The sequence below is a fragment of the Crinia signifera genome, chromosome 2 (assembly GCF_055691185.1).
Source record: "Crinia signifera chromosome 2, ASM5569118v1, whole genome shotgun sequence".
Taxonomy (NCBI): domain Eukaryota; kingdom Metazoa; phylum Chordata; class Amphibia; order Anura; family Myobatrachidae; genus Crinia; species Crinia signifera.
The window spans coordinates 360,066,112-360,074,314 of NC_139218.1; the positions used below are offsets into that span (position 1 = coordinate 360,066,112).

Below are 8,203 nucleotides of genomic sequence, written 5' to 3' on the forward strand. Positions count from 1 at the left end.
TGCTTCCGAAAATAGGGCGGGTGGCTGGGTGTAGGGGCGATGGTGATGCCGGAAGTGGGCGGCAGTGGCAAGGCCAGGTTAGCGTAACCTCTGACCATCACACTGCACAGAGCTGCACGCCAGGTTCGTCACAGCCATGCAGCCTCTGAGCAAGTGCTCAGACTCATATAAGTAATTATGCCTATTTTAGGCGTATTCATATTTTCAGCATTTACTATGCCGAAAATACATCAATTCATATTCGTATTCATGGCACATTTGTATTCCTATTTACAAATACGAATGTATATGCCATTGAAAGAATACAACGAGGATTCCTAATTTACTATGCGGCCGTATATAACATATGGCTGCTTAGAAATTAGAAATCACCATTAGCGGGATATGGCCGCTTATTGCCGGTAAAATATGCCTGGAAAATACTGTACACTTCATTTTCCAGACATGTTTGGGAGAAGCCTGCATGGATCAGTCAGATCTACTACAACTGTTTTTGAACTACAAGTTCCAGCGGGCACTTTAATGCCACGCATGCTGCAACTTGTGGTTCTTCAGAGTTCCACAACAGTACACAATAGTTTCATCTATTATTTTACACCATCGGCCCAGTGCCCACCACCCAGGGGCACCGGGGACAGTCCCAGGCTTCAGCCTGGGCAGTTGAATGGGTGTATGTTTCAGCGCTGGCAATGTCTTTCAGCTGCCTACAAGGTTAGATTGGGGAGTTTTTAAGGCGCTACGGAAAGGATATGTGCATATATGACAGTGTATAACAATGTGCTTGCCTGTGAAAAAAGAGGATTAAAAAGTTTTAAAATGTATACAGCTCTTTTCTGAGTATGTGATAGCGGAGGCTCTGGGGATCACGCTTGGGTGAAACAGACCTACACTGTCCCTACAATACCTCTCCTGTGTCTTGCGGGGATCTTGTGCAGGGCTGTTACCCTTGATGTTGTTGTGTCTCTGTCTCCCGGCTTCTCCGTCCGATCGTGGTGACCGGAAGTTCGGGTAGCGTGTTTCCGGTTTCTTTGTTCCACGCTCCCGGCAGTGTGGGCAGGTATATTCTGGAGGGGGGGGGGACCCCTTCATTGGAGTGGTCCCACTTTCCCAGGATCCCTGCCCAGGCTGTCTGGTCATGGGGTAAATGCTTTGGCCGGGGGACTTCTTTAAAAAGTCTTCCCCGTCTGTGGCATTACCCTGCTGGCTGGTTGGGCCTGGTGCTGGTTCACAAAATACTGGGAACCCCTACTCATTTTGTCCCCTGTATTTTGGGATCCAGAACCGGCCCTTGAGCTAGGGGACACCTAATTGATTTGTTCCCTGATTTTTTAAAACCAGGACCTGCTCTTTGAGCCTGGGGCTGGTTATGGTCGTAGGGGGGGAACCCATGCTATTTTTTTATAAATTATTTATTTATTTTCGCTGCAGCCTGCACGGATCTGACTGATCCATGCAGGCTATTAGAAATAACTGGGTGAAGTGTCACAGGCAGGTTGTGAGGGAAAAAATGGAGATATAGGAATTGAATGGTGAACCAACATGCGACCTTTTAACAAGAAGAGTATTTGGGGTACTAGGTTGGTGGTGCTCCCAAAAGATTCAGCAGGATAACTGAATTAAAGTGGGTGTCTTGGAAGAGACGTAGGAAGAACGAAAGGGTTTTTGGAATATTAAGAAAGTGAAAAGATGGTGTACAAATGTGTGACATAAAATCTAACCTTTATTGATTACACTTAAAATACATACAAGCACACGTCAATTTGATACAAAGAACAGTTTTAAAATGCAAATCAGCATGTGAATTAAACTGTGGAATTTATTTTATAATAGTACATACACAATGCAGGCAAAAACGAAATTGTAATACAATAGCCGTCAGGTGGGCGAAAATGATTTTGCAGGGAATTTACCAGGCAGTAAATAATTTGGGCAAGGCAAGTTTATACAGGATAATGATACCGTGCACATGAAAGGTGCAGATGTTGTTAATATTTTGGGTTCTTGCTTCAGACCCTCCTTGAGTGGTATACAACAATTGATGGGCCCGAATGCGATGATAAGGGCAACAGGTTTACGTTACTATTGTTAGAGCAGAATTGGTGGATAAGAAAAGAGGGAGGAATGCTCTTCGTATGCATTCGCTACTTCTGCTGTCTGAGTGTGTGATACAGCACTGGATATTCCCTGGTGGTCTCCCAAAAGGTACTGATCCAGCCAGTCGCTGCTTAGCTGCTGAGTTCGGATGGGATCAGGCGGCCCAGCGATGTATGGCTGTATATAGCATCAGATGAGAGAGCCTCAAATGGAACTAGGAGCCAGTTATCACTTCTGCTTTTCCCCGGTGTCACCCAGGAGAATGAGAGAGTGAACGAGTCCAGATGAGAGGTGATAGTAGATTAGAATGAATAAATAAGGAAGGAAAAAAGTATGCTCCCAGAGTAACAGTATATGTACCCACTGCAGGATTTAATGGATTCGTGGTCACTGAGCCAGTAATGGGAAATACTGTGCACAATGCCACATGCATGGGTGAGTGAGGTCTTTATAGATCTTGGATCATTGTATGTGCAAGATAAATTTATTACCAGCAGCATACATAACAGCATGTGGATCAAAGCATCTATTGAAGGAATATATCAACACGCATTAGTTGTGGATACTAAATAATGATAACAGGTATCTAGATGAAAAGACAATATTAATCACTCAACAGAGTGCAGCGATAAAGTAGTGGTTGTGGGTCATACCTTAGTAGAACTGTTCGCAATGATTAGAAACAGGGAGGCTGACCAGTTGGTGTTAATTAGCTAATTATGCTAAATTACTTATAACAAGAATTCAGCAAGGTTGTGCAGGAGAGCTAGAAAGATAATATAATAGAGATATAGTAGACGTTACTGCAGTAATTCTCCACTACTTAGTGGAAGAGCAGTTGCACATAACCATATTTGCAGAATGGGTAACAATAGTAAGCAGGAAAGTTAACCTGAACATAACAATTGGCGCTCGATTTGTCATATAGCGGACACCTAATTATGGAGTGCCCCCATATGACAGAGCGCAAGCGTCCCGCTCAGTAGCGGTACTGATACATCCACGTACCAGACACAGAGTCTGTACGTGACCGTCAGGCAGTGTATTAGGTGCAAAATACCTTTAATACGTGGCAGCGGGATCCAGGCACGATAGTACAGACCGTGCGGCGAGTGCTCCCACCGTCTAAGCTGTAACTGCCGCGCTGTTCTGAGAAGGACTGAGGGAGGGCTCCGAGTGGCTGGAAATTCCCTGACGTCAAGGAGACACGTGTTTCGCCCCGATTGGGCTTGATCACAGTGACGTGTTAGGCTGGGGACTCCCTGTCTGTATATGAGAGGGAGGCAGACCAATCCTGCGTTAAAGAGATGATGGACATGAGAATGTCCCAATAGGAATGGAAGGTGTGTAATAGCCGCTTGTGTCCATAGTTAAGGCTTTAGCCTGAGCATTAGTAGCTGTAGACACTGGTTAAGTCGACTGTAGGCACCCTGAAAATTGTGCTGGGATAATGAGTGTGTGACACCACTGGTGTCCGATACAGTTATGGCTGTGGTTAAGGTATTCACTAATAGTGATACCGCACGATGTAGTCGACATTAGTTGTGTCGACTGATGGCACCGAGAATTGGTGTTTGCAGAAATGAGAGGAATGTGGGGAATATAACTGAGTATTAATTCTATTATGATTAATGAGGAGAAAGAAAGATGGATATAGGAAAGGGAATAGTGATACAAATAACGTTATGCTAGGGACAACATTAGTGGAGACCGGTATATTGGTCACGCTGTTCAGCACCTGATGGTGCGAGGGTTTGTCGATAGATGGGGATAAATGATTGTATAACTGCTTAAAGATATCAGAAATTGGGTATAATAGTTGAAGAAAAGCATTACTGGGTCAAGCGATTGGTAAAGTTGGAAAAATAATAATAATAGGTTAAGATAATTAGTAATGGAAATCCGTTCTGAAAGAAATCATATATAAAAAACAAATGTTAGTGGCATATTTTGCGAAAAGACATCCCCTGTTGAAGTATATCAAGATACAGGGTGATATGATCATAGTGAATTTAGTAAAATTTAATCCACTTGACTTGATAAATATATTAATGCATGGTAGGAGTAAGAGATTCTTATACAGTCTTATAATGGGATACGCATATACCATATAATATCGATGTCCTAATGAAATACCTTCCAATGTTATCTTCATATTGACAAATATTTAATTGGTTGGACAACCCAATTTTTGTTAAATGCAAGGAATCAAGAGACTAATGGTTGTAACCGATTTCGATATAGTACAGAATCATAAAGGTTTTTTGACCGTAGAATTTAGTGAGAGTGTTGGAGCTTTATTCGATTAAAAATAATACAAAGGAGTCGATAGACCATCTGTAGGGAATAAATTCTATGTCACAGAGACTTATATAAATTCTTTAACCGTAGAGGCTTGGAACCCATCGGTATCAAGCTGTCCACTTGACTTGATAAATATATTAATGCATGGTAGGAGTAAGAGATTCTTATACAGTCTTATAATGGGATAAGCATATACCATATAATATCGATGTCCTAATGAAATACCTTCCAATGTTATCTTCATATTGACAAATATTTGGTTGGTTGGACAACCCAATTTTTGTTAAATGCAAGGAATCAAGAGACTAATGGCTGTAACCGATTTCGATATAGTACAGAATCATAAAGGTATTTTGACCGTAGAATTTAGGGAGAGTGTTGGAGCTTTATTCGATTAAATATAATACAAAGGAATCGATAGACCATCTGTAGGGAATAAACTCTATGTCACAGAGACTTATATAAATTATTTAACCGTAGAGGCTTGGAACCCATCGGTATCAAGCTGTCCAAGTGACCCGTATGTCCTGAAAAAAGATATGCAGTGTTAGACATTATTATTGTATACTGTAGATATGGAAAAAGACAAGTTAGTTATTAAACTGTTCCCCTGTTATTAGAACCAAGGATTTTAGGAGAATATGTTGGAAGATGAATATGTGGAGATTGTTGATTGTAACTGCTTAGCAGTTAGTTGGACAATTGAAAATTTGGGTAGAGGTCTAATTAGTGAGATTTGGATGTGGTATATCATAGGAAAGAGCTGAAATTGATATCTTCGTTTAGGCCTTTGGGAGAAAGAGTGTCCAGCTGAAAGATCCACCAGCTCTCTTTTTGTAGCAAAGTTTGGTTAATGTCACCCCCTCTGCGTCCGAGATGAATTTGCTCAAGTCCTGAAAATGTTAGTAGGGAGGTATCCGAATTGTGGTGTCTGAGAAAATGTCTGGCTACCGAGGTTAGTTGTTTCATCTTCACTTTATCAGTAGCCGCATTCCTAATATTCCCGATGTGTTCAAGCATTCGTTGTTTGAGTGGGCGAGAGGTGAGGCCAACATACTTCATGTCACAGGGGCAGGTAATGCAGTAGATTACATTAGGACTTTTGCAGTTGAAGTAGCCATATATAGTTATTGGGTCCCCAAAGCGGTTATGTATAGTCAAGGTGTTCCTGATGTGACTGCAGGCTTTGCAGTTGCCGCATGGGTGGCTACCTTTAAGTCTGGGTTCTTTGCGTTGATTTTTCACAAAATGACTGTGGACAAGATTGTCCTTAAGGTTTGGGGCTCTTCTCCAGCTTACGTCTACCTGTGGTTTCAATTTCGCCGCCAGGTCTCTGTCCGTCAGTAGTATGGGCCAATGTTGTTGCAGAATGTTCTTGATGTCCCTCCATTCTTGGCAATATGTGCCAACCATTCTGATTGTAGGTGGTTCAGCCTCTTTAATTTTATTTTTGAACAGAATTTCTTCACGGGGGGTATGTTCCACTGCCTTTTTTGCTTTCTTGATGTTACGATTGGAATATCCTCGTTCCCGTAGTCTGTTTGTTAGTTCGTCACACTTCGCTTTAAACACTTGTTCGTCTGAGCAGTTGCGACGCACCCTGAGGAATTCTACCTATGGGTAGATTTTTGACTGTTGGGGGGGAAGTGAGAACTGGTGCTGTATAATAAACTGTTCGTTGATGTGGACTTCCTGTAAAGTTCTGTACAGAGTTTATTGTCTTGACCTCGGTAGAGATGTAGATCCAGGAATGTTATGCTCGATGAGCTGCTCTCATGTGTAAATTTAAAATTTTTTATTCCAGGGAATATCCAGTGCTGTATCACACACTCAGACAGCAGAAGTAGCGAATGCATACGAAGAGCATTCCTCCCTCTTTTCTTATCCACCAATTCTGCTCTAACAATAGTAACGTAAACCTGTTGCCCTTATCATCGCATTCGGGCCCATCAATTGTTGTATACCACTCAAGGAGGGTCTGAAGCAAGAACCCAAAATATTAACAACATCTGCACCTTTCATGTGCACGGTATCATTATCCTGTATAAACTTGCCTTGCCCAAATTATTTACTGCCTGGTAAATTCCCTGCAAAATCATTTTCGCCCACCTGACGGCTATTGTATTACAATTTCGTTTTTGCCTGCATTGTGTATGTACTATTATAAAATAAATTCCACAGTTTAATTCACATGCTGATTTGCATTTTAAAACTGTTCTTTGTATCAAATTGACGTGTGCTTGTATGTATTTTAAGTGTAATCAATAAAGGTTAGATTTTATGTCACACATTTGTACACCATCTTTTCACTTTCTTAATATTTCAAGTGTGCCCCAAAAACCCTTCTGATCCATGCAGGCTGCCAACTCGTATTTGTATTTAGTGGCCCTATATATTTGGCTACTAAATCCGAAAATGGCAGAATACGACTGGCTACGCCATCGGCAAAATACGAATCTGTAAATACGGCAGATTAGTAAATCTGCTCTATTTATGTTTCGTATTTTAGACAAAATACGACCAATGCCAGTCATATTCTGTCGTATTAAGAATATTCATATCCTTAGTAAATTTCCCCGTAGGTGACATGCATGTTTGGTGTTCCAAAGACGGCAAATTGTGCTGATCCCAGCCTAATATACACCCTGCTTTAAGGTGTATAAAAAAATAAGTGATCATTATAAAAGTACTCGGATTGAACTTTGTTGTCCTCAGTAAGTCCTACATTTTATTTTCAGTTATAATGGTCAATTTATTTTCTCTTATTACCTTAGCCATGTCTTCTTATTGCCTTTCTAGACACCGTTGTTCTCTGTCAGGGCCGTTTCTAGACAATTTAGCTCCCAGGGCAAAAAAAAAAAAATGCGCCCCCCCCCCCCCAATACATAACATGGCACAGAAGAAATTGAGCGCGCCGGAGGCGCGCGGCGAAATAGGGGTGTGGCTTAATTTAAAAGGGGGTGTGGCTTAATATAAGGGCGTGGCCTAGCCGGAAAACAATTACCTTACATCACACTTTTGCGACCTGCGTGACCAGACATTGGTTACCGCAGGAGTTGTCATTGTCCTCCTGCACTTAAGTTGGCGGGCTGAAGGCCACACAGTGACATAAAAAACATAAAGGCCCACACAGTGACCTAGTACGCCTCACAGATCAAGGCCAAACAATGACAGGCTACTTAAATCATTATACACTATTTATCCATGATGCCAATTACACATGACGCCGCACACTGTGATGACAATTACACATTACGTCACACACTGTGATGACAATTACACATTATGCCGCACACTGTGATGCCAATTACATATTACGCCGCACACCGTGATAAAAATGACACATTTTTGTTGCAGACCGTGATGCCCATTACACCCCACACTGGGATGGCAATTACGCAATACTCCCCACACCGTAATGCCCATTACACATTATGCCCCACGAGCCGCTGCCGCACAACTGATGCCATTTACTAATATGCCCCCACAGTGCCAGATATGCCCCCACAGTGCCACACATATATGCCCCCACAGTGACACACATATGCCCCCACAGATATGTCCCCACAGATATGCCCCCACAGTGCCACACATATGCCCCCACAGTGCCACACATATGCCCCCACAGTGCTGGATATGCCCCCCACAGCGCCACACATATATGCCCCCACAGTGACAGCTATTCCCTCAAAGGCCACACATATGCCCCCACAGCGCCACACATATATGCCCCCACAGAGACAGATATGCCCCAACAGTGCCAAATATGCCCCACAGTGCCACAGATATATGCCCCCACAGTGCC

At 42.4% G+C, this 8,203-nt stretch overlaps 1 pseudogene; it reads right to left on the minus strand.

Moving 5' to 3' along the window:
* Positions 1-2,162: 2,162 nt before the first annotated feature.
* Positions 2,163-2,279, minus strand: LOC146061925 (5S ribosomal RNA; annotated as a pseudogene).
* Positions 2,280-8,203: the final 5,924 nt, after the last annotated feature.